The 25,815-nt window shown below is 48.1% G+C and overlaps 9 non-coding genes and 2 pseudogenes across 9 annotated transcripts; all 11 read left to right on the plus strand.

Moving 5' to 3' along the window:
* Positions 1 to 316: 316 nt before the first annotated feature.
* LOC137067292 (U1 spliceosomal RNA) lies at positions 317 to 480 on the plus strand. The gene has a single exon (XR_010903096.1). It is a non-coding gene; the product is annotated as a U1 spliceosomal RNA (small nuclear RNA).
* A 6,510-nt stretch (positions 481 to 6,990) lies between these two features.
* Positions 6,991 to 7,164, plus strand: LOC137066926 (U2 spliceosomal RNA; annotated as a pseudogene).
* Positions 7,165 to 7,608: 444 nt separating this feature from the next.
* On the plus strand, positions 7,609 to 7,772 carry LOC137067293 (U1 spliceosomal RNA). Its single transcript, XR_010903097.1, has one exon. It is a non-coding gene; the product is annotated as a U1 spliceosomal RNA (small nuclear RNA).
* Positions 7,773 to 8,805: 1,033 nt separating this feature from the next.
* LOC137066771 (U2 spliceosomal RNA) lies at positions 8,806 to 8,996 on the plus strand. The gene has a single exon (XR_010902660.1). It is a non-coding gene; the product is annotated as a U2 spliceosomal RNA (small nuclear RNA).
* Positions 8,997 to 9,464: 468 nt separating this feature from the next.
* LOC137067294 (U1 spliceosomal RNA) lies at positions 9,465 to 9,628 on the plus strand. The gene has a single exon (XR_010903098.1). It is a non-coding gene; the product is annotated as a U1 spliceosomal RNA (small nuclear RNA).
* Positions 9,629 to 10,661: 1,033 nt separating this feature from the next.
* LOC137066851 (U2 spliceosomal RNA) lies at positions 10,662 to 10,852 on the plus strand. The gene has a single exon (XR_010902733.1). It is a non-coding gene; the product is annotated as a U2 spliceosomal RNA (small nuclear RNA).
* A 468-nt stretch (positions 10,853 to 11,320) lies between these two features.
* Positions 11,321 to 11,484, plus strand: LOC137067295 (U1 spliceosomal RNA). Its single transcript, XR_010903099.1, has one exon. It is a non-coding gene; the product is annotated as a U1 spliceosomal RNA (small nuclear RNA).
* A 6,510-nt stretch (positions 11,485 to 17,994) lies between these two features.
* On the plus strand, positions 17,995 to 18,168 carry LOC137066927 (U2 spliceosomal RNA; annotated as a pseudogene).
* A 444-nt stretch (positions 18,169 to 18,612) lies between these two features.
* LOC137067296 (U1 spliceosomal RNA) lies at positions 18,613 to 18,776 on the plus strand. Its single transcript, XR_010903100.1, has one exon. It is a non-coding gene; the product is annotated as a U1 spliceosomal RNA (small nuclear RNA).
* A 1,033-nt stretch (positions 18,777 to 19,809) lies between these two features.
* On the plus strand, positions 19,810 to 20,000 carry LOC137066772 (U2 spliceosomal RNA). The gene has a single exon (XR_010902661.1). It is a non-coding gene; the product is annotated as a U2 spliceosomal RNA (small nuclear RNA).
* Positions 20,001 to 20,468: 468 nt separating this feature from the next.
* On the plus strand, positions 20,469 to 20,632 carry LOC137067299 (U1 spliceosomal RNA). The gene has a single exon (XR_010903102.1). It is a non-coding gene; the product is annotated as a U1 spliceosomal RNA (small nuclear RNA).
* The last annotated feature ends 5,183 nt before the right edge of the window (positions 20,633 to 25,815 follow it).

The following is a 25,815-nucleotide window of genomic DNA, read 5'->3' on the forward strand; positions in this document are numbered from 1 at the left end:
TGCGGTCATATGAGCATAGGGAAAAAAGAAGAACAAAAGCGTCGGTTGCCGGCCGGCTGACTCATCACCGTCACAGCACGTTTTTTGATGTCCCTCTTATTTGAGAGTCTTTACCAACGAGCTGATGAGTCGAATCGGGGGTTTGTGTTGGATGGATTAGGGACACCTGATTCAAATCAAGGTCAGGCACGCACGCACGCAGCAGTCAAGCAATGGAAGGTGCCCCGTCCTTCCTTTTCTTGGGGGAGGGGAAGGTCACCGTGTTTGAGGATGGCGAAGGGGGATAGGGCGCCTCTGCCTGGAGGCCAGGCAACTCATACTTACCTGGCAGGGGAGACACCATGATCAGGAAGGTGGTTCACCCAGGGCGAGGCTCGGCCATTGCACTCCGGTTGTGCTGACCCCTGCGAATTCCCCAAATGTGGGAATCTCGACTGCATAATTTATGGTAGTGGGGGACTGCGTTCGCGCTCTCCCCTGTACACACTGGTTAAAAGCAGATAGCGTGGAGGGAAAAAGCGTGCGGTTCTTGACGCTTGTGGCGCCGCCCACTGCCCCAAAGGGTGAAGTTGCACCAGTTTTGTTATGTTTCTGTCTCTTTCTGCTGTGTCAGCCAGTGACCCGGAGAGTTCAGAGAACTGAACTGCGTCTGTTTTCATCGAGGTTGTCGAAACCTGCGACCGGTTTGCCGAATGTGGTTTTTCCCACAAACTTTGATATTCAACGGACGAGTTGATTGACAGCAGTGGTCCCAAAGGCAAAGTTGTTCGGATGGAGGTTTTCTGTCGTATGGTACGACTGTCTCGTGCGCGTGCTGTGAAAAAGCACGCGACATACGTTCGCCTATAGCCGCTCTCATGTTGTTGCTTTTTCATTTTAAAGCGCCACTAGGTGGCCATTCACCGCGTCCTTTCTCGCCTGACCCCAGACTGAGCCCGTGCACGGGTGTACCGGCTTGGGTGAAATTGTCTCGTTCCGTCCAAGAGCTATAGCCGTTCTAGCAGACCCCGCCTCGCCCAGCCCGTAGGTTTCGGCCTGCCGCCGCCAAGCTGAATCGAAATTCCCACTTTTTTTCCGATCTGGACGGACAGTCAGACTCCAGAGAATCTTTCTGCACTGGTTTGGGCCAGATCGGGCAAAAGACCTAGGACTAGTGTGCAAAAGTAGGTTTTTCACAAAATCCCAAATACCCGAAAATTTCGCCAGCGCAACCTTCGAATCCGAGGCATGCGTCTCGCTCGGCTCGAGCCAAGGATTCCGATGATATAAGACACTTGGTTCTGCGGCGTGCGGTTTGGGAGCTACGAGCCATTTCGTACTTTCGGTGGCTGTAGCGCCACCGCCGGGCCCATCGGGGGGCCAGCCTTGGTGATGTTGTAGAGCGAGTGGCTAGTACCATCCCTCAAAGTTTCAGGTCTCTACGACGTACGGCCTTTGCCAACCCTCCCCCCCCTCACCGCTTCCCAGATGGGCGTCGCCTTTGCTGGCTCCCCTGCCGCTGCGTCATTGTGTCATCGCTTCTCGGCCTTTTGGCTAAGATCAAGTATCTGGTCGAACGGTTGAGACTGCGATCGCCTCTCTGAGGTTTCCTGGCTCGAGATCCTTTTGTGTCCCGAGCCGCACAACTTCTGAGAGGTAGAGTGATCCTGCTTTTTTACGGTTCAACAGTTTTTAAGGTAAGACTTTTATTATTTTATCTATTTATTGTATTTATTGTTATTTTACAGTTTTTAGGCTGTTGGTGCCTCCACCATGTCGGCTGCTCGTGCTGGCATGCGGAGGCACCACAGCGTGCGCTTTTTATTTAGAGAGGTGGATGGTAAGCTCCTGGGGTTGTCTCGTCTAGACTTCTCCAGGAAGCTGATCCAGAAAACCCTCAATTTTAGACCTGAGGATTTAAACTGTTTGATGACTCTGCCCCTGAACAAGGGTTTTGATTTGAGTTTTAAAACTGCTTCCCTGCTGAATGACTTTTGGCAATGGTTTGACTCTGTTAAGGCCCAGTTCTCCATGTTCACTGTGGAAAAACTTTCAGATAACACACTTAAAACTGTGATTGTCAGAATGTTTAACGAAACAGTGACAGGGGATGATATTTGTGTCTGGTTGGGTAGATTTTGCACTGTTAGAAGCCAGCCTATCAAAGTGCTAGATGAGGACGGCATTTGGAACTGCTCCTGGCGGATTCCCATTAAACAATGGGAAGAGGCTGGGGGCTACCAAGGCCTGAAACATCTGCCTTCCATGATTGTGCTGGGAGAAAACAGAGGCTACATACACTACCAAGGGATGCCTAAGTTGTGTAGGAAATGTGGAAGAGTTGGGCATCTAGCCGATGCATGCCAAGAGTTAGTGTGTGGGAAGTGTAAAGAAATTGGGCACATTTTTGATGATTGTACCAATGGCAGGCGGTGCAACCTATGTGGAGAATCAAACCATCTCTACAGAGATTGCCCAAAAAGTTTTGCCAACAAACTCAAAGGCAACAAAATGGCCGCCCCACAACCAGAACAATCAAAAGAACAAAGAGAGGAGGCGGTCCCTGAGGATTTGGCGGGAATTTCAATTTCCCAGCCAGCCTCAGGGAGTGGTCAGGCACAAGGAAGTGGGGCGGCCACAGGGGCGGAGTCATGTTCTCCAACAGAACCTGACAAAGAAATGGAAGAAGAGGAAAGGGAGGAAACAATAGAACACGTGAAAGAAATGGAAGAAGAGGAAAGAGAGGAATCAACAGTTTCCTCCCTAGAAACGGTTTCAGACCTAGCGGTGGAATCCAGTGGGAGTGAAATTAACTTTTCACTCCCAAATGCTCAGGTGCAAAAAAGACCTGCGGGATCTCCTCTATCTGATATAGAGGAGAAGAAAGCTAGGGCAGCACATAGTCCAGATAGTTCCGTTTTGGAAGATCTGGAACATATATGGCCCCTAGAATCCCCAAATGAGGTATCTTTTTTGCACATAAAGCTAAGAACATCATCACCAAAGGAGATGCAAGAGGATTCCTCTGTAGCTCCTGAGGTGGTGAGCACTTGCTTTCCCGACCCCAGTCCTCAAGGGAGAAAGGAAAAGCAGGTGAAACAAGATATAACATAATACGTTTTTAATGGTTTTATTGTAGTCTTTTTATCATTGTCTTAAATGTCTCATACCTTTTTAATAACACTGCTCATGGCCCTCACCATTTCAACCATAAATGTGAGAAGCGTGAGAGCCACCATACGAGCACAGAGCATTTTATCCTTTTTAAATACTTGTAAATCAGATTTGTTTTTATTACAGGAGTGTGCTCTACCCTTTTTAAACAGGTACACAAAAATGGAGGAGCTATGGCCCCCTGGTCCCTCCATATGGAGCGGCTCAAACCTTAACAAGAACGACGGTGTTGCCATTTTAATTAAAAACCCAAATATCTTGGTGAAGGGCAGCACGGTGGTGAGGGAAGGGCGAGCGCTTTTAGCAAATCTAAATTTTTTAGGTAGAGATTTTAATGTTCTTAATGTGTATGGTTTTACGGGAAAAAATGATAGGTATGAGCTTTTAGAAGACTTGCAGCCCCACATGTTAGGAAGAGTTCCGGTAGTGGTGGCAGGGGATTTTAATTGTGTGTTATCAAAAAAAGACAGAAAGAGGGTTGGAGAAGATTTTAAAATTGATAAGACATCGGTTTTATTACAGGGTTTAGTTAGAGATTTTAATTTAGTCGACTGTTTTAAAAACATGCATCAAAGAGAGGAGGGCTACACTTGGTTCAGTAGTGATGGCGCCAAAGCCTCTCGAATCGACTATATTTTTACAAGAGACTGCCCGCCAACCGATGCTACATTGACTCCCCTCTTCTTTTCTGACCACCTAATGCTATCCTGCACCCTTTCACTACCCACGGGTGTGACGGTAGGGGGAGGGCTGTGGAAGCTGAACTGCTCCCTCTTAGAAGATGAGGACGTAGTAAAGGAATATAGGGAGCAGTTCAGCCAATGGCAGACCCTCCGAGACTTTTATGAGACACATGCACATTGGTGGGAGATGGTAAAAGACAGGACGAGACAGTTTTTTAGGAAAGTAGGAAAAGAAAAGAAAGATAAGGAAAGGAGACACATGATGGGGCTGCAAAAAAGACTACAGAGATATTTTACCCTTTTTAACAATGGTTTTGATTTTAATGATGAAATACAAGAGGTTAAAAGAGAAATGTCAGTTTTATCCAGTCTTCAGAGCAAAGGGGTCATTTTAAGAAGTAAAGAAAGAGAAATAGAAGAAGGTGAAAAATGTACTAGGTACTTTTTTAAAAAGATAATGACACAAAGAAGGAATATAGTCAATGTAAAAGTAGAAGGGAGGGAAGCAACAACGACAAAGGAAATTTTAAAAGGGGTTGAAGATTTTTACAAAGAATTATATAGTACAAAATATGTAAACAGTGATACTGTAAAGGAAGTTTTAGAATTCATAGTCAGTAAAGTCAACAGTGAAAATGAGCTTTTAACCCAAGATTTTACCATTTTAGAAATGCACAAATCCCTCAAAAGTTTTAAAAGGGGGAAGTCCCCAGGAGTAGATGGACTCCCCCTGGAATTTTATCTAACCTTTTGGGATATTTTAGCTCATGAACTATTGACTGTTTTTAAAGACTTTGAGACGGTTGACAAACTTCCAGACAGTTTTAGAACAGGGATAGTTTCTTTACTTTACAAAACAGGAGACCGGACTGACTTAAAAAACTGGAGACCAATCACTCTTTTAAATTTTGATTGTAAACTTTTTAGTAAGATTTTAGCCACACGTATGTCGACAGTTTTAGAGGACGTAATCCACCCGGATCAAGCTTGTGCTGTGCCCGGAAGAAGGATAACAGACAGCCTGGTTCTGATTAGAGATGCCATCTGTTTTGCGAGAGACAGAAACATCCGGCTAGTAGTCCTAAATTTAGATTTTGAGAAAGCTTTTGACCGAGTCTCGCACCAGTACCTGTTTCAGGTACTGCAAAAAATGGGTTTTCCGAAGAGGTTCATAGCTTGGGTGGGACTGCTGTACGAGGGCTTAGTCAGCAAAATCCTTGTAAATGGTCATCTCTCTAAAGCGGTAAATATTCGCAGCGGTGTCCGTCAGGGGTGTCCTTTATCCCCCCTTTTGTATGTGGCTTGTATTGAGCCACTGGCACAGATCTTGAGAAGGGATACATGGATAAAAGGAATAGACATTCCAGGGACCAGTGGACTGACAGCGACATGTGTGCTCTACATGGACGACGTAACTCTTTTAGCCACGGACGTTTTATCAATACAAAGAGCTATGGACTTGACGGACTGGTACGGTCGGGCCTCGGGCGCAAAACTCAACAGAAGCAAGTCCGAGGCCCTGCTCTTTGGACCGTGGGACGACAGAGACACAGGCGGACTTAATGTAGATTTTAAGGAGACAGATTTTAAGATTTTAGGAGTTAAATTTGACAAGGAAGGGGGTGGACGGGAAAACTGGACTGACTTATTAGGGAAAGTTAGGAAAAGACTGGGGTTTTGGGGACTACGACAGATGACTTTGGAGGGCAAAGTTTTAATTTTTAAAGCCATCATTTTACCTCTAATGTCACTTGTTTGTTCTGTTTTTATCCCACCTAGGAAATTCCTAAAGAAATTAGAAAGGGCGGTGTTTTATTTCCTGTGGGGGTCCAAGTGGGAGAGGTTGAAGAGGGACGTGGTCAAGAGGAGACCAGAAAATGGTGGAAAAGGGCTCCCAGACCCCCACCTGTTTTTAGGCAGCCGCTTCACCGCCCTACATTTAAGATATGCCACGACCCCATCCAAAGAAAATAAGACAGCAGCCATGGCACGGTTTTGGATGGGGTCTTACCTAAGAGCACTGAAGATTTTACCAATTGATTTGAGAAGTCCTGTATCTTTTAATCTACCCACAGAGTACAGTTTTATAAAAAAGTTTTTAAAGAAACATTTTTTAGAACAACAAGACGTCACCATTTTAACCAACCACAAATCTCTTGTCTCCTTTGTGCAGGACCGGGAACCGGTGAGTCCAATTCCAAACCTCACTCTAAGTGAGGCAAAATTGGTCTGGAAGAATGCTGCTCACCCCGCTCTCCAGAATGGACACAAGGACTTGTCATGGATGGTGGCTCATGAGATCCTCCCGGTCAGGGCGGTTATGCACTCCAGAGGCATGGCCAAAAATCCCATCTGCCCGCGGTCCGGGTGCAAATCCCCGGAGACCGTCTACCATCTGCTCTGGGAGTGCGGTGCTGCGCGGGACCTGTGGGCCAGGGCCGGCCCCCTGTTTTTCCCGTGCCTGCCAGCGGGTGGGGCCCAGGTGGACTACAAGCTCGCCATCCTAGGGGTGGGTCAGGGCCTAAAAGCCCAAACATCGCATGAATTTGCATCGCTCTGGCTCACCCTTAACGTAATCAAGGATGCCATCTGGGTCACCAGAAACCTGCTGGTGGGGAAACGCGTGACGGTCCCCCTCCACGCATGCGAGCAAAGAATAAGATCAACGCTGCAGGGTGGGCCGCACGTCGTCATTCGGACGGGGGGGCCGAGGCCACACAAAGGAGGTCCCGGCCACCACCGACCTTGACCGCCCGTAGATGCACCCTCACCACTCTGGCTACGGGAACAGCGGGCCAGCGGGCCGGAGGAGAGGGGATCTCCGCTGAGCCCCGGAAATGGCAGGCCAAGTGTTCTTCCTGGAGAGTGGGGGGGAATGCAAACTTGATAAGGACTCACCCCCAGTCTTGCACAATGGATTTTATCTTTTTTATTTTTATTTACTGATTTTTACATGCAAACACCACACCCCCTTTTAAGAAACTCAACACACGCATGGACTATTAAACACGACTTGCACAATGGTTTTAGTTTTATTATTTTAAACACTGAATTCTTCATTTTAAACCATGTGTATTAAATGTTCTGCTTGTTTTAAATGTGTGTTGAAAGGAAAGTGTGTTTTGTGAAATATGATTGTAAATGGTGACAATAAAAACCTTTCAAAAGAAAAATCTGTTCTTATCAGTTTAATATCTGATACGTCCCCTATCCGGGGACTGCATATTAAATTGATTTTTGGCACATGGAGCCGGAACCGGGGCTTGCTCCGTCCACTCCACGCATCGACCTGGTATTGCAGTGCCTTTTTGGGGACTGCGAATTGTTGTGACTAATAGAAGAACCAACAACACCACTGGAATTTTGTCAGAGAATACAGAAATACGCAGGAAGCGCATACAGAATGACGATGAGGTGACCGTTGACGATGACCGTGCCACAGAGAAAGCAGCAAGCTGCGGTCATATGAGCATAGGGAAAAAAGAAGAACAAAAGCGTCGGTTGCCGGCCGGCTGACTCATCACCGTCACAGCACGTTTTTTGATGTCCCTCTTATTTGAGAGTCTTTACCAACGAGCTGATGAGTCGAATCGGGGGTTTGTGTTGGATGGATTAGGGACACCTGATTCAAATCAAGGTCAGGCACGCACGCACGCAGCAGTCAAGCAATGGAAGGTGCCCCGTCCTTCCTTTTCTTGGGGGAGGGGAAGGTCACCGTGTTTGAGGGTGGCGAAGGGGGATAGGGCGCCTCTGCCTGGAGGCCAGGCAACTCATACTTACCTGGCAGGGGAGACACCATGATCAGGAAGGTGGTTCACCCAGGGCGAGGCTCGGCCATTGCACTCCGGTTGTGCTGACCCCTGCGAATTCCCCAAATGTGGGAATCTCGACTGCATAATTTATGGTAGTGGGGGACTGCGTTCGCGCTCTCCCCTGTACACACTGGTTAAAAGCAGATAGCGTGGAGGGAAAAAGCGTGCGGTTCTTGACGCTTGTGGCGCCGCCCACTGCCCCAAAGGGTGAAGTTGCACCAGTTTTGTTATGTTTCTGTCTCTTTCTGCTGTGTCAGCCAGTGACCCAGAGAGTTCAGAGAACTGAACTGCGTCTGTTTTCATCGAGGTTGTCGAAACCTGCGACCGGTTTGCCGAATGTGGTTTTTCCCACAAACTTTGATATTCAACGGACGAGTTGATTGACAGCAGTGGTCCCAAAGGCAAAGTTGTTCGGATGGAGGTTTTCTGTCGTATGGTACGACTGTCTCGTGCGCGTGCTGTGAAAAAGCACGCGACATACGTTCGCCTATAGCCGCTCTCATGTTGTTGCTTTTTCATTTTAAAGCGCCACTAGGTGGCCATTCACCGCGTCCTTTCTCGCCTGACCCCAGACTGAGCCCGTGCACGGGTGTACCGGCTTGGGTGAAATTGTCTCGTTCCGTCCAAGAGCTATAGCCGTTCTAGCAGACCCCGCCTCGCCCAGCCCGTAGGTTTCGGCCTGCCGCCGCCAAGCTGAATCGAAATTCCCACTTTTTTTCCGATCTGGACGGACAGTCAGACTCCAGAGAATCTTTCTGCACTGGTTTGGGCCAGATCGGGCAAAAGACCTAGGACTAGTGTGCAAAAGTAGGTTTTTCACAAAATCCCAAATACCCGAAAATTTCGCCAGCGCAACCTTCGAATCCGAGGCATGCGTCTCGCTCGGCTCGAGCCAAGGATTCCGATGATATAAGACACTTGGTTCTGCGGCGTGCGGTTTGGGAGCTACGAGCCATTTCGTACTTTCGGTGGCTGTAGCGCCACCGCCGGGCCCATCGGGGGGCCAGCCTTGGTGATGTTGTAGAGCGAGTGGCTAGTACCATCCCTCAAAGTTTCAGGTCTCTACGACGTACGGCCTTTGCCAACCCTCCCCCCCCTCACCGCTTCCCAGATGGGCGTCGCCTTTGCCGGCTCCCCTGCCGCTGCGTCATTGTGTCATCGCTTCTCGGCCTTTTGGCTAAGATCAAGTGTAGTATCTGTTCTTATCAGTTTAATATCTGATACGTCCCCTATCCGGGGACTGCATATTAAATTGATTTTTGGCACATGGAGCCGGAACCGGGGCTTGCTCCGTCCACTCCACGCATCGACCTGGTATTGCAGTGCCTCCAGGAACGGTGTGCTTCCCCTTTTTGGGGACTGCGAATTGTTGTGACTAATAGAAGAACCAACAACACCACTGGAATTTTGTCAGAGAATACAGAAATACGCAGGAAGCGCATACAGAACGACGATGAGGTGACCGTTGACGATGACCGTGCCACAGAGAAAGCAGCAAGCTGCGGTCATATGAGCATAGGGAAAAAAGAAGAACAAAAGCGTCGGTTGCCGGCCGGCTGACTCATCACCGTCACAGCACGTTTTTTGATGTCCCTCTTATTTGAGAGTCTTTACCAACGAGCTGATGAGTCGAATCGGGGGTTTGTGTTGGATGGATTAGGGACACCTGATTCAAATCAAGGTCAGGCACGCACGCACGCAGCAGTCAAGCAATGGAAGGTGCCCCGTCCTTCCTTTTCTTGGGGGAGGGGAAGGTCACCGTGTTTGAGGATGGCGAAGGGGGATAGGGCGCCTCTGCCTGGAGGCCAGGCAACTCATACTTACCTGGCAGGGGAGACACCATGATCAGGAAGGTGGTTCACCCAGGGCGAGGCTCGGCCATTGCACTCCGGTTGTGCTGACCCCTGCGAATTCCCCAAATGTGGGAATCTCGACTGCATAATTTATGGTAGTGGGGGACTGCGTTCGCGCTCTCCCCTGTACACACTGGTTAAAAGCAGATAGCGTGGAGGGAAAAAGCGTGCGGTTCTTGACGCTTGTGGCGCCGCCCACTGCCCCAAAGGGTGAAGTTGCACCAGTTTTGTTATGTTTCTGTCTCTTTCTGCTGTGTCAGCCAGTGACCCGGAGAGTTCAGAGAACTGAACTGCGTCTGTTTTCATCGAGGTTGTCGAAACCTGCGACCGGTTTGCCGAATGTGGTTTTTCCCACAAACTTTGATATTCAACGGACGAGTTGATTGACAGCAGTGGTCCCAAAGGCAAAGTTGTTCGGATGGAGGTTTTCTGTCGTATGGTACGACTGTCTCGTGCGCGTGCTGTGAAAAAGCACGCGACATACGTTCGCCTATAGCCGCTCTCATGTTGTTGCTTTTTCATTTTAAAGCGCCACTAGGTGGCCATTCACCGCGTCCTTTCTCGCCTGACCCCAGACTGAGCCCGTGCACGGGTGTACCGGCTTGGGTGAAATTGTCTCGTTCCGTCCAAGAGCTATAGCCGTTCTAGCAGACCCCGCCTCGCCCAGCCCGTAGGTTTCGGCCTGCCGCCGCCAAGCTGAATCGAAATTCCCACTTTTTTTCCGATCTGGACGGACAGTCAGACTCCAGAGAATCTTTCTGCACTGGTTTGGGCCAGATCGGGCAAAAGACCTAGGACTAGTGTGCAAAAGTAGGTTTTTCACAAAATCCCAAATACCCGAAAATTTCGCCAGCGCAACCTTCGAATCCGAGGCATGCGTCTCGCTCGGCTCGAGCCAAGGATTCCGATGATATAAGACACTTGGTTCTGCGGCGTGCGGTTTGGGAGCTACGAGCCATTTCGTACTTTCGGTGGCTGTAGCGCCACCGCCGGGCCCATCGGGGGGCCAGCCTTGGTGATGTTGTAGAGCGAGTGGCTAGTGCCATCCCTCAAAGTTTCAGGTCTCTACGACGTACGGCCTTTGCCAACCCTCCCCCCCCTCACCGCTTCCCCGATGGGCGTCGCCTTTGCCGGCTCCCCTGCCGCTGCGTCATTGTGTCATCGCTTCTCGGCCTTTTGGCTAAGATCAAGTGTAGTATCTGTTCTTATCAGTTTAATATCTGATACGTCCCCTATCCAGGGACTGCATATTAAATTGATTTTTGGCACATGGAGCCGGAACCGGGGCTTGCTCCGTCCACTCCACGCATCGACCTGGTATTGCAGTGCCTCCAGGAACGGTGTGCTTCCCCTTTTTGGGGACTGCGAATTGTTGTGACTAATAGAAGAACCAACAACACCACTGGAATTTTGTCAGAGAATACAGAAATACGCAGGAAGCGCATACAGAACGACGATGAGGTGACCGTTGACGATGACCGTGCCACAGAGAAAGCAGCAAGCTGCGGTCATATGAGCATAGGGAAAAAAGAAGAACAAAAGCGTCGGTTGCCGGCCGGCTGACTCATCACCGTCACAGCACGTTTTTTGATGTCCCTCTTATTTGAGAGTCTTTACCAACGAGCTGATGAGTCGAATCGGGGGTTTGTGTTGGATGGATTAGGGACACCTGATTCAAATCAAGGTCAGGCACGCACGCACGCAGCAGTCAAGCAATGGAAGGTGCCCCGTCCTTCCTTTTCTTGGGGGAGGGGAAGGTCACCGTGTTTGAGGATGGCGAAGGGGGATAGGGCGCCTCTGCCTGGAGGCCAGGCAACTCATACTTACCTGGCAGGGGAGACACCATGATCAGGAAGGTGGTTCACCCAGGGCGAGGCTCGGCCATTGCACTCCGGTTGTGCTGACCCCTGCGAATTCCCCAAATGTGGGAATCTCGACTGCATAATTTATGGTAGTGGGGGACTGCGTTCGCGCTCTCCCCTGTACACACTGGTTAAAAGCAGATAGCGTGGAGGGAAAAAGCGTGCGGTTCTTGACGCTTGTGGCGCCGCCCACTGCCCCAAAGGGTGAAGTTGCACCAGTTTTGTTATGTTTCTGTCTCTTTCTGCTGTGTCAGCCAGTGACCCGGAGAGTTCAGAGAACTGAACTGCGTCTGTTTTCATCGAGGTTGTCGAAACCTGCGACCGGTTTGCCGAATGTGGTTTTTCCCACAAACTTTGATATTCAACGGACGAGTTGATTGACAGCAGTGGTCCCAAAGGCAAAGTTGTTCGGATGGAGGTTTTCTGTCGTATGGTACGACTGTCTCGTGCGCGTGCTGTGAAAAAGCACGCGACATACGTTCGCCTATAGCCGCTCTCATGTTGTTGCTTTTTCATTTTAAAGCGCCACTAGGTGGCCATTCACCGCGTCCTTTCTCGCCTGACCCCAGACTGAGCCCGTGCACGGGTGTACCGGCTTGGGTGAAATTGTCTCGTTCCGTCCAAGAGCTATAGCCGTTCTAGCAGACCCCGCCTCGCCCAGCCCGTAGGTTTCGGCCTGCCGCCGCCAAGCTGAATCGAAATTCCCACTTTTTTTCCGATCTGGACGGACAGTCAGACTCCAGAGAATCTTTCTGCACTGGTTTGGGCCAGATCGGGCAAAAGACCTAGGACTAGTGTGCAAAAGTAGGTTTTTCACAAAATCCCAAATACCCGAAAATTTCGCCAGCGCAACCTTCGAATCCGAGGCATGCGTCTCGCTCGGCTCGAGCCAAGGATTCCGATGATATAAGACACTTGGTTCTGCGGCGTGCGGTTTGGGAGCTACGAGCCATTTCGTACTTTCGGTGGCTGTAGCGCCACCGCCGGGCCCATCGGGGGGCCAGCCTTGGTGATGTTGTAGAGCGAGTGGCTAGTACCATCCCTCAAAGTTTCAGGTCTCTACGACGTACGGCCTTTGCCAACCCTCCCCCCCCTCACCGCTTCCCAGATGGGCGTCGCCTTTGCTGGCTCCCCTGCCGCTGCGTCATTGTGTCATCGCTTCTCGGCCTTTTGGCTAAGATCAAGTATCTGGTCGAACGGTTGAGACTGCGATCGCCTCTCTGAGGTTTCCTGGCTCGAGATCCTTTTGTGTCCCGAGCCGCACAACTTCTGAGAGGTAGAGTGATCCTGCTTTTTTACGGTTCAACAGTTTTTAAGGTAAGACTTTTATTATTTTATCTATTTATTGTATTTATTGTTATTTTACAGTTTTTAGGCTGTTGGTGCCTCCACCATGTCGGCTGCTCGTGCTGGCATGCGGAGGCACCACAGCGTGCGCTTTTTATTTAGAGAGGTGGATGGTAAGCTCCTGGGGTTGTCTCGTCTAGACTTCTCCAGGAAGCTGATCCAGAAAACCCTCAATTTTAGACCTGAGGATTTAAACTGTTTGATGACTCTGCCCCTGAACAAGGGTTTTGATTTGAGTTTTAAAACTGCTTCCCTGCTGAATGACTTTTGGCAATGGTTTGACTCTGTTAAGGCCCAGTTCTCCATGTTCACTGTGGAAAAACTTTCAGATAACACACTTAAAACTGTGATTGTCAGAATGTTTAACGAAACAGTGACAGGGGATGATATTTGTGTCTGGTTGGGTAGATTTTGCACTGTTAGAAGCCAGCCTATCAAAGTGCTAGATGAGGACGGCATTTGGAACTGCTCCTGGCGGATTCCCATTAAACAATGGGAAGAGGCTGGGGGCTACCAAGGCCTGAAACATCTGCCTTCCATGATTGTGCTGGGAGAAAACAGAGGCTACATACACTACCAAGGGATGCCTAAGTTGTGTAGGAAATGTGGAAGAGTTGGGCATCTAGCCGATGCATGCCAAGAGTTAGTGTGTGGGAAGTGTAAAGAAATTGGGCACATTTTTGATGATTGTACCAATGGCAGGCGGTGCAACCTATGTGGAGAATCAAACCATCTCTACAGAGATTGCCCAAAAAGTTTTGCCAACAAACTCAAAGGCAACAAAATGGCCGCCCCACAACCAGAACAATCAAAAGAACAAAGAGAGGAGGCGGTCCCTGAGGATTTGGCGGGAATTTCAATTTCCCAGCCAGCCTCAGGGAGTGGTCAGGCACAAGGAAGTGGGGCGGCCACAGGGGCGGAGTCATGTTCTCCAACAGAACCTGACAAAGAAATGGAAGAAGAGGAAAGGGAGGAAACAATAGAACACGTGAAAGAAATGGAAGAAGAGGAAAGAGAGGAATCAACAGTTTCCTCCCTAGAAACGGTTTCAGACCTAGCGGTGGAATCCAGTGGGAGTGAAATTAACTTTTCACTCCCAAATGCTCAGGTGCAAAAAAGACCTGCGGGATCTCCTCTATCTGATATAGAGGAGAAGAAAGCTAGGGCAGCACATAGTCCAGATAGTTCCGTTTTGGAAGATCTGGAACATATATGGCCCCTAGAATCCCCAAATGAGGTATCTTTTTTGCACATAAAGCTAAGAACATCATCACCAAAGGAGATGCAAGAGGATTCCTCTGTAGCTCCTGAGGTGGTGAGCACTTGCTTTCCCGACCCCAGTCCTCAAGGGAGAAAGGAAAAGCAGGTGAAACAAGATATAACATAATACGTTTTTAATGGTTTTATTGTAGTCTTTTTATCATTGTCTTAAATGTCTCATACCTTTTTAATAACACTGCTCATGGCCCTCACCATTTCAACCATAAATGTGAGAAGCGTGAGAGCCACCATACGAGCACAGAGCATTTTATCCTTTTTAAATACTTGTAAATCAGATTTGTTTTTATTACAGGAGTGTGCTCTACCCTTTTTAAACAGGTACACAAAAATGGAGGAGCTATGGCCCCCTGGTCCCTCCATATGGAGCGGCTCAAACCTTAACAAGAACGACGGTGTTGCCATTTTAATTAAAAACCCAAATATCTTGGTGAAGGGCAGCACGGTGGTGAGGGAAGGGCGAGCGCTTTTAGCAAATCTAAATTTTTTAGGTAGAGATTTTAATGTTCTTAATGTGTATGGTTTTACGGGAAAAAATGATAGGTATGAGCTTTTAGAAGACTTGCAGCCCCACATGTTAGGAAGAGTTCCGGTAGTGGTGGCAGGGGATTTTAATTGTGTGTTATCAAAAAAAGACAGAAAGAGGGTTGGAGAAGATTTTAAAATTGATAAGACATCGGTTTTATTACAGGGTTTAGTTAGAGATTTTAATTTAGTCGACTGTTTTAAAAACATGCATCAAAGAGAGGAGGGCTACACTTGGTTCAGTAGTGATGGCGCCAAAGCCTCTCGAATCGACTATATTTTTACAAGAGACTGCCCGCCAACCGATGCTACATTGACTCCCCTCTTCTTTTCTGACCACCTAATGCTATCCTGCACCCTTTCACTACCCACGGGTGTGACGGTAGGGGGAGGGCTGTGGAAGCTGAACTGCTCCCTCTTAGAAGATGAGGACGTAGTAAAGGAATATAGGGAGCAGTTCAGCCAATGGCAGACCCTCCGAGACTTTTATGAGACACATGCACATTGGTGGGAGATGGTAAAAGACAGGACGAGACAGTTTTTTAGGAAAGTAGGAAAAGAAAAGAAAGATAAGGAAAGGAGACACATGATGGGGCTGCAAAAAAGACTACAGAGATATTTTACCCTTTTTAACAATGGTTTTGATTTTAATGATGAAATACAAGAGGTTAAAAGAGAAATGTCAGTTTTATCCAGTCTTCAGAGCAAAGGGGTCATTTTAAGAAGTAAAGAAAGAGAAATAGAAGAAGGTGAAAAATGTACTAGGTACTTTTTTAAAAAGATAATGACACAAAGAAGGAATATAGTCAATGTAAAAGTAGAAGGGAGGGAAGCAACAACGACAAAGGAAATTTTAAAAGGGGTTGAAGATTTTTACAAAGAATTATATAGTACAAAATATGTAAACAGTGATACTGTAAAGGAAGTTTTAGAATTCATAGTCAGTAAAGTCAACAGTGAAAATGAGCTTTTAACCCAAGATTTTACCATTTTAGAAATGCACAAATCCCTCAAAAGTTTTAAAAGGGGGAAGTCCCCAGGAGTAGATGGACTCCCCCTGGAATTTTATCTAACCTTTTGGGATATTTTAGCTCATGAACTATTGACTGTTTTTAAAGACTTTGAGACGGTTGACAAACTTCCAGACAGTTTTAGAACAGGGATAGTTTCTTTACTTTACAAAACAGGAGACCGGACTGACTTAAAAAACTGGAGACCAATCACTCTTTTAAATTTTGATTGTAAACTTTTTAGTAAGATTTTAGCCACACGTATGTCGACAGTTTTAGAGGACGTAATCCACCCGGATCAAGCTTGTGCTGTGCCCGGAAGAAGGATAACAGACAGCCTGGTTCTGATTAGAGATGCCATCTGTTTTGCGAGAGACAGAAACATCCGGCTAGTAGTCCTAAATTTAGATTTTGAGAAAGCTTTTGACCGAGTCTCGCACCAGTACCTGTTTCAGGTACTGCAAAAAATGGGTTTTCCGAAGAGGTTCATAGCTTGGGTGGGACTGCTGTACGAGGGCTTAGTCAGCAAAATCCTTGTAAATGGTCATCTCTCTAAAGCGGTAAATATTCGCAGCGGTGTCCGTCAGGGGTGTCCTTTATCCCCCCTTTTGTATGTGGCTTGTATTGAGCCACTGGCACAGATCTTGAGAAGGGATACATGGATAAAAGGAATAGACATTCCAGGGACCAGTGGACTGACAGCGACATGTGTGCTCTACATGGACGACGTAACTCTTTTAGCCACGGACGTTTTATCAATACAAAGAGCTATGGACTTGACGGACTGGTACGGTCGGGCCTCGGGCGCAAAACTCAACAGAAGCAAGTCCGAGGCCCTGCTCTTTGGACCGTGGGACGACAGAGACACAGGCGGACTTAATGTAGATTTTAAGGAGACAGATTTTAAGATTTTAGGAGTTAAATTTGACAAGGAAGGGGGTGGACGGGAAAACTGGACTGACTTATTAGGGAAAGTTAGGAAAAGACTGGGGTTTTGGGGACTACGACAGATGACTTTGGAGGGCAAAGTTTTAATTTTTAAAGCCATCATTTTACCTCTAATGTCACTTGTTTGTTCTGTTTTTATCCCACCTAGGAAATTCCTAAAGAAATTAGAAAGGGCGGTGTTTTATTTCCTGTGGGGGTCCAAGTGGGAGAGGTTGAAGAGGGACGTGGTCAAGAGGAGACCAGAAAATGGTGGAAAAGGGCTCCCAGACCCCCACCTGTTTTTAGGCAGCCGCTTCACCGCCCTACATTTAAGATATGCCACGACCCCATCCAAAGAAAATAAGACAGCAGCCATGGCACGGTTTTGGATGGGGTCTTACCTAAGAGCACTGAAGATTTTACCAATTGATTTGAGAAGTCCTGTATCTTTTAATCTACCCACAGAGTACAGTTTTATAAAAAAGTTTTTAAAGAAACATTTTTTAGAACAACAAGACGTCACCATTTTAACCAACCACAAATCTCTTGTCTCCTTTGTGCAGGACCGGGAACCGGTGAGTCCAATTCCAAACCTCACTCTAAGTGAGGCAAAATTGGTCTGGAAGAATGCTGCTCACCCCGCTCTCCAGAATGGACACAAGGACTTGTCATGGATGGTGGCTCATGAGATCCTCCCGGTCAGGGCGGTTATGCACTCCAGAGGCATGGCCAAAAATCCCATCTGCCCGCGGTCCGGGTGCAAATCCCCGGAGACCGTCTACCATCTGCTCTGGGAGTGCGGTGCTGCGCGGGACCTGTGGGCCAGGGCCGGCCCCCTGTTTTTCCCGTGCCTGCCAGCGGGTGGGGCCCAGGTGGACTACAAGCTCGCCATCCTAGGGGTGGGTCAGGGCCTAAAAGCCCAAACATCGCATGAATTTGCATCGCTCTGGCTCACCCTTAACGTAATCAAGGATGCCATCTGGGTCACCAGAAACCTGCTGGTGGGGAAACGCGTGACGGTCCCCCTCCACGCATGCGAGCAAAGAATAAGATCAACGCTGCAGGGTGGGCCGCACGTCGTCATTCGGACGGGGGGGCCGAGGCCACACAAAGGAGGTCCCGGCCACCACCGACCTTGACCGCCCGTAGATGCACCCTCACCACTCTGGCTACGGGAACAGCGGGCCAGCGGGCCGGAGGAGAGGGGATCTCCGCTGAGCCCCGGAAATGGCAGGCCAAGTGTTCTTCCTGGAGAGTGGGGGGGAATGCAAACTTGATAAGGACTCACCCCCAGTCTTGCACAATGGATTTTATCTTTTTTATTTTTATTTACTGATTTTTACATGCAAACACCACACCCCCTTTTAAGAAACTCAACACACGCATGGACTATTAAACACGACTTGCACAATGGTTTTAGTTTTATTATTTTAAACACTGAATTCTTCATTTTAAACCATGTGTATTAAATGTTCTGCTTGTTTTAAATGTGTGTTGAAAGGAAAGTGTGTTTTGTGAAATATGATTGTAAATGGTGACAATAAAAACCTTTCAAAAGAAAAATCTGTTCTTATCAGTTTAATATCTGATACGTCCCCTATCCGGGGACTGCATATTAAATTGATTTTTGGCACATGGAGCCGGAACCGGGGCTTGCTCCGTCCACTCCACGCATCGACCTGGTATTGCAGTGCCTTTTTGGGGACTGCGAATTGTTGTGACTAATAGAAGAACCAACAACACCACTGGAATTTTGTCAGAGAATACAGAAATACGCAGGAAGCGCATACAGAATGACGATGAGGTGACCGTTGACGATGACCGTGCCACAGAGAAAGCAGCAAGCTGCGGTCATATGAGCATAGGGAAAAAAGAAGAACAAAAGCGTCGGTTGCCGGCCGGCTGACTCATCACCGTCACAGCACGTTTTTTGATGTCCCTCTTATTTGAGAGTCTTTACCAACGAGCTGATGAGTCGAATCGGGGGTTTGTGTTGGATGGATTAGGGACACCTGATTCAAATCAAGGTCAGGCACGCACGCACGCAGCAGTCAAGCAATGGAAGGTGCCCCGTCCTTCCTTTTCTTGGGGGAGGGGAAGGTCACCGTGTTTGAGGGTGGCGAAGGGGGATAGGGCGCCTCTGCCTGGAGGCCAGGCAACTCATACTTACCTGGCAGGGGAGACACCATGATCAGGAAGGTGGTTCACCCAGGGCGAGGCTCGGCCATTGCACTCCGGTTGTGCTGACCCCTGCGAATTCCCCAAATGTGGGAATCTCGACTGCATAATTTATGGTAGTGGGGGACTGCGTTCGCGCTCTCCCCTGTACACACTGGTTAAAAGCAGATAGCGTGGAGGGAAAAAGCGTGCGGTTCTTGACGCTTGTGGCGCCGCCCACTGCCCCAAAGGGTGAAGTTGCACCAGTTTTGTTATGTTTCTGTCTCTTTCTGCTGTGTCAGCCAGTGACCCAGAGAGTTCAGAGAACTGAACTGCGTCTGTTTTCATCGAGGTTGTCGAAACCTGCGACCGGTTTGCCGAATGTGGTTTTTCCCACAAACTTTGATATTCAACGGACGAGTTGATTGACAGCAGTGGTCCCAAAGGCAAAGTTGTTCGGATGGAGGTTTTCTGTCGTATGGTACGACTGTCTCGTGCGCGTGCTGTGAAAAAGCACGCGACATACGTTCGCCTATAGCCGCTCTCATGTTGTTGCTTTTTCATTTTAAAGCGCCACTAGGTGGCCATTCACCGCGTCCTTTCTCGCCTGACCCCAGACTGAGCCCGTGCACGGGTGTACCGGCTTGGGTGAAATTGTCTCGTTCCGTCCAAGAGCTATAGCCGTTCTAGCAGACCCCGCCTCGCCCAGCCCGTAGGTTTCGGCCTGCCGCCGCCAAGCTGAATCGAAATTCCCACTTTTTTTCCGATCTGGACGGACAGTCAGACTCCAGAGAATCTTTCTGCACTGGTTTGGGCCAGATCGGGCAAAAGACCTAGGACTAGTGTGCAAAAGTAGGTTTTTCACAAAATCCCAAATACCCGAAAATTTCGCCAGCGCAACCTTCGAATCCGAGGCATGCGTCTCGCTCGGCTCGAGCCAAGGATTCCGATGATATAAGACACTTGGTTCTGCGGCGTGCGGTTTGGGAGCTACGAGCCATTTCGTACTTTCGGTGGCTGTAGCGCCACCGCCGGGCCCATCGGGGGGCCAGCCTTGGTGATGTTGTAGAGCGAGTGGCTAGTACCATCCCTCAAAGTTTCAGGTCTCTACGACGTACGGCCTTTGCCAACCCTCCCCCCCCTCACCGCTTCCCAGATGGGCGTCGCCTTTGCCGGCTCCCCTGCCGCTGCGTCATTGTGTCATCGCTTCTCGGCCTTTTGGCTAAGATCAAGTGTAGTATCTGTTCTTATCAGTTTAATATCTGATACGTCCCCTATCCGGGGACTGCATATTAAATTGATTTTTGGCACATGGAGCCGGAACCGGGGCTTGCTCCGTCCACTCCACGCATCGACCTGGTATTGCAGTGCCTCCAGGAACGGTGTGCTTCCCCTTTTTGGGGACTGCGAATTGTTGTGACTAATAGAAGAACCAACAACACCACTGGAATTTTGTCAGAGAATACAGAAATACGCAGGAAGCGCATACAGAACGACGATGAGGTGACCGTTGACGATGACCGTGCCACAGAGAAAGCAGCAAGCTGCGGTCATATGAGCATAGGGAAAAAAGAAGAACAAAAGCGTCGGTTGCCGGCCGGCTGACTCATCACCGTCACAGCACGTTTTTTGATGTCCCTCTTATTTGAGAGTCTTTACCAACGAGCTGATGAGTCGAATCGGGGGTTTGTGTTGGATGGATTAGGGACACCTGATTCAAATCAAGGTCAGGCACGCACGCACGCAGCAGTCAAGCAATGGAAGGTGCCCCGTCCTTCCTTTTCTTGGGGGAGGGGAAGGTCACCGTGTTTGAGGATGGCGAAGGGGGATAGGGCGCCTCTGCCTGGAGGCCAGGCAACTCATACTTACCTGGCAGGGGAGACACCATGATCAGGAAGGTGGTTCACCCAGGGCGAGGCTCGGCCATTGCACTCCGGTTGTGCTGACCCCTGCGAATTCCCCAAATGTGGGAATCTCGACTGCATAATTTATGGTAGTGGGGGACTGCGTTCGCGCTCTCCCCTGTACACACTGGTTAAAAGCAGATAGCGTGGAGGGAAAAAGCGTGCGGTTCTTGACGCTTGTGGCGCCGCCCACTGCCCCAAAGGGTGAAGTTGCACCAGTTTTGTTATGTTTCTGTCTCTTTCTGCTGTGTCAGCCAGTGACCCGGAGAGTTCAGAGAACTGAACTGCGTCTGTTTTCATCGAGGTTGTCGAAACCTGCGACCGGTTTGCCGAATGTGGTTTTTCCCACAAACTTTGATATTCAACGGACGAGTTGATTGACAGCAGTGGTCCCAAAGGCAAAGTTGTTCGGATGGAGGTTTTCTGTCGTATGGTACGACTGTCTCGTGCGCGTGCTGTGAAAAAGCACGCGACATACGTTCGCCTATAGCCGCTCTCATGTTGTTGCTTTTTCATTTTAAAGCGCCACTAGGTGGCCATTCACCGCGTCCTTTCTCGCCTGACCCCAGACTGAGCCCGTGCACGGGTGTACCGGCTTGGGTGAAATTGTCTCGTTCCGTCCAAGAGCTATAGCCGTTCTAGCAGACCCCGCCTCGCCCAGCCCGTAGGTTTCGGCCTGCCGCCGCCAAGCTGAATCGAAATTCCCACTTTTTTTCCGATCTGGACGGACAGTCAGACTCCAGAGAATCTTTCTGCACTGGTTTGGGCCAGATCGGGCAAAAGACCTAGGACTAGTGTGCAAAAGTAGGTTTTTCACAAAATCCCAAATACCCGAAAATTTCGCCAGCGCAACCTTCGAATCCGAGGCATGCGTCTCGCTCGGCTCGAGCCAAGGATTCCGATGATATAAGACACTTGGTTCTGCGGCGTGCGGTTTGGGAGCTACGAGCCATTTCGTACTTTCGGTGGCTGTAGCGCCACCGCCGGGCCCATCGGGGGGCCAGCCTTGGTGATGTTGTAGAGCGAGTGGCTAGTACCATCCCTCAAAGTTTCAGGTCTCTACGACGTACGGCCTTTGCCAACCCTCCCCCCCCTCACCGCTTCCCAGATGGGCGTCGCCTTTGCCGGCTCCCCTGCCGCTGCGTCATTGTGTCATCGCTTCTCGGCCTTTTGGCTAAGATCAAGTGTCTTGTCGAACGGTTGAGACTGCGATCGCCTCTTTAAGGTTTCCTGGCTCGAGAGCTTCTGGTGTCCCGAGCCGTACAACTTTTTAGAGGGAGAGTGACCCTGCTGGTTTTACAGGTTAGCAGTTTTAAGGTAAGACTTTTATTCTTTTATCTATTTATTGTATTTATTGTTCTTTTACGTTTTTTTTAGGCTGTCGGTGCCTCCACCATGTCGGCTGCTCGTGCCGGCATGCGGAGGCACCACAGCGTGCGATTTTTATTTAGAGAGGTGGAGGGTAAGCTCCTGGGGTTGTCTCGTTTAGACTTCTCCAGGAAGCTCATCCAAAAAACCCTCAATTTTAATGCCAGTGATTTAAATTGTTTAATGACTCTGCCCCTGAACAAAGGTTTCGATGTCAGTTTTAGATCTGCTTCCTTGTTGCAAGATTTCTGGCAACGATTTGAGCATTGCAAGACCCAGTTCTCCATGTTCAATGTTGAGAAACTTTCTGACAATTCTATTAAAACAGTGATTGTTAGAATGTTCAATGAAACAGTGAGTGGAGATGATGTTGCTGTATGGCTGGGTAGATTTTGCACGGTTCGAAGTCCACCAGTCAAGGTGCTTGACGAAGACGGCATCTGGAATTGCGCTTGGAGAGTTCCCATTAAACAGTGGGAAGATCCAAGCGGATTCCAGGGTCTGAGTCATTTACCCTCAATGATTGTGCTGGGAGAGAACCGCGGCTACATTCATTATCAGGGAATGCCCAAATTGTGCCGAAAATGTGGGAAAATGGGACACCTCGCTGAGGCATGCCAAGAAATTGTGTGTAGGAAGTGCAGAGAAATTGGTCACATTTTTGAGGAATGTACCAATGGCAGACGGTGTAATCTCTGTGGAGATGCTAACCATTTCTACAGAGATTGCCCTAAAAGTTTTGCCAACAAGTTGAAAGGGAACAAAATGGCCGCCCCACCAAAGGAACAATCAAAAGAACAAAGAGAGGAGGAGGCGGGCCCTGAGGTTTTGGCGGGAATTTCACATTCCCAGCCAGCCTCAGGGATTGGACAAGAAGAAAGAAGTGGGGCGGCCACAGGGGCGGAGTCAGAATTCGTTAATGAAAAGGGGGAGGAAGCCACTCCCCAACAAGAAAAAAGCAAAGACAAAATGGAGGAGGAGGAAGATGAAACGGCTTCCTCCCTCTACACCGTATCGGAGGTTAGTGGGGTGGATAGTGGGAGTGAAACCGAGTGTTCACTCCCAAATGCTCAAGTGCAGAAAAGGTCTGCGAGATCTCCTCTGCTTCAAACAGAGGAGAAAAGGCTGCGGGCATCGCATCGGCCAGATAGTTCCTCTTCGGAAGATCTGAACCGTATGTGGCCTGCAGACTCTCCAAATGAAGTCTCCTTTCTGCACTTTAAGCTAAGAACATCGTCACCAAAGGATCCACAAGAGGTTTCCTCTGTGGATTCTGAGGCGGCGAGCACTTGCCCTCCTGACCCCAGTTTATCTGGGGAAAAGGAAAGGCAGGTGCAACAAGAAGTAACATGATTTTAATGCAATTTCTGTAGTCTTTTTATCTGTTTTTATTTTCATCAATGCTTGTATTTTTAACCATACTGCTCATGGCCCTCACTATCTCTACAATCAATGTGAGAAGTGTGAGGTCTACTTTGCGAGCACAGAGTGTTTTATCATGTTTAAATAATTTTAAGTCAGACATCTATTTATTGCAAGAGTGTGCTCTGCCCTTTTTAACCAATTACAGAAAATGGGAAGAGCTGTGGACCAAAGGACCCTCCATCTGGAGTGGCTCCAATTTTAACAGAAATGACGGTGTGGCCATTTTAATAAAAAATCCCAACATCTTGGTGAAGGGCAGCACTGTGGTGAGGGATGGGCGGGCAATTTTAGTTAATCTGACTTTTTTAGGTAAGGATTTTAATGTTTTAAATTTGTATGGTTACACAAGTAAAAATGACAGATACAAGCTTTTAGAAGATTTGCAGCCCCACATGTTAGGTAGGGCTCCCCTAGTGGTAGCAGGGGATTTTAACTGTGTTTTAACAAAAAAAGATAGGAAAAGGGTAGGAGAAGATTTTAAGGTCGACAAGACATCGGTTTTATTAAATAAATTGGTCAAAGATTTTAAGTTAGTCGACTGTTTTAAAACAATGCATCAGAGAGAGGAGGGCTACACCTGGTTCAGTGGTGATGGCGCCAGAGCCTCTCGTATCGACTATATTTTTACAAGGGACTGCCCGCCAACCGATGCAACATTGACCCCCCTTTTCTTCACTGACCACATGATGGTCTCCTGCACCCTTTCACTACCCACGGGTGTGACAGTAGGGGGAGGGCTGTGGAAGCTGAACTGCTCCCTATTAAAAGATGAGGAAGTGGTTCGAGAGTATAGGGAGCAGTTCAGCCAATGGCAGACCCTCCAAGACTTTTTTGACTCACGAGCACAGTGGTGGGAGATGGTAAAACAAAGGACAGGACATTTTTTTAGAAAAATAGGAAAGGAGAAAAAGAATAAAGAAAAAAGACGCATGATGGGGCTGCAAAAAAGACTGCAGAGATATTTTAACCTTTTAAATAATGGATTGGATTTTAAGGAGGAAATAAAGGAAGTAAAGAAAGAAATGTCAGTTTTATCCGAAACTCAAAGTAAGGGAGTAATTTTAAGATGCAAAGAAAAAGAGATAGAAGAAGGAGAAAAGTGTACAAGATATTTTTTTAAAAAGACTATTTCACGGGGAGGCTCAATAACAATCTTAAAAACTTTTAGAGGGAGGGAGGCAAAAAATATGGAGGACATTTTAGGGGAAATAGAACTTTTTTATAGTGATTTATACAGCCCAAAGAATGTACACAATGGCATCTTAAATGAAGTTTTAGAATTTTTAGAAACAAAGATAAAGAGTCCAAATGTGCTTTTAGCCCAGGATTTTACTCTTTTAGAATTAAATAAATCTCTCAAAAGTTTTAAAAAAGGGAAGTCCCCAGGAATGGATGGACTTCCCTTGGAGTTTTATTTGACTTTCTGGGACATTTTAGCACATGACTTACTGACAGTTTTTAAAGAATTTGAGACTCTCGACAGACTTCCGGACAGCTTTAGAGTAGGGATAGTTTCGCTTTTATATAAAAAAGGAGACAGGACTGACTTGAAGAACTGGAGACCAATCACGCTTTTAAATTTTGATTGTAAACTTTTTAGTAAGATTTTAGCTACACGCATGTCAACTGTTTTAGAGGACGTAATCCACCTGGATCAAGCATGCGCTGTGCCCGGTAGGAAGATCACAGACAGCCTGGTACTGATTAGAGACGCCATCTGTTACGCGAGAGACAGAAACATTCGGCTAGTAGTCCTAAATTTAGATTTTGAAAAAGCTTTTGACCGCATCTCGCACCAGTTCCTTTTTAAGGTACTGGAAAAAATGGGGTTCCCAGGGAGGTTTATAGCTTGGGTGGGACTGCTATACAACAGTCTAGTCAGTAAATTTGCAGTTAATGGGCATTTATCCAAAGCTGTAAACATTCACAGCGGCGTCCGTCAGGGGTGTCCTTTATCTCCCCTACTGTATGTGGCCTGCATTGAGCCACTGGCACAAATCTTGAGAAGGGATAAATGGATTAAAGGACTGGACGTCCCAGGGACTGGTGGACTGACCGCAACCTGTGTTTTATATATGGACGACGTAACCCTTTTAGCGACTGACCTTTTATCAGTACGAAGAGCACTTGACTTGACTGACTGGTACGGTCGGGCCTCGGGCGCTAAGCTCAACAGGAGTAAGTCCGAGGCCCAGCTCTTCGGGCCGTGGGGAAACGTGGACACAGGCGGACTGGATTTGGATTTTAAAGGCAACGACCTGACAGTTTTAGGAGTAAAATTTGACAGAGAGGGTGGAGGACGGGGAAACTGGACTGACATCTTAGGGAAAGTTAGGCAAAGACTGGGGTTTTGGGGACTCAGACAACTGACAATTGAAGGCAAGGTTTTAGTTTTTAAAGCTGTAATTTTACCACTAATTTTACTTGTTTCTTCTGTTTTTAGTCCCCCAAGGCGATTCCTGGCCAACCTGGAGAGGGCGGTATTTTATTTCCTGTGGGGGTCCAAATGGG

This window comes from Pseudorasbora parva, unplaced genomic scaffold (genome assembly GCF_024679245.1).
Source record: "Pseudorasbora parva isolate DD20220531a unplaced genomic scaffold, ASM2467924v1 scaffold_33, whole genome shotgun sequence".
In the NCBI taxonomy this organism is placed as follows: Eukaryota; Metazoa; Chordata; class Actinopteri; order Cypriniformes; family Gobionidae; genus Pseudorasbora; species Pseudorasbora parva.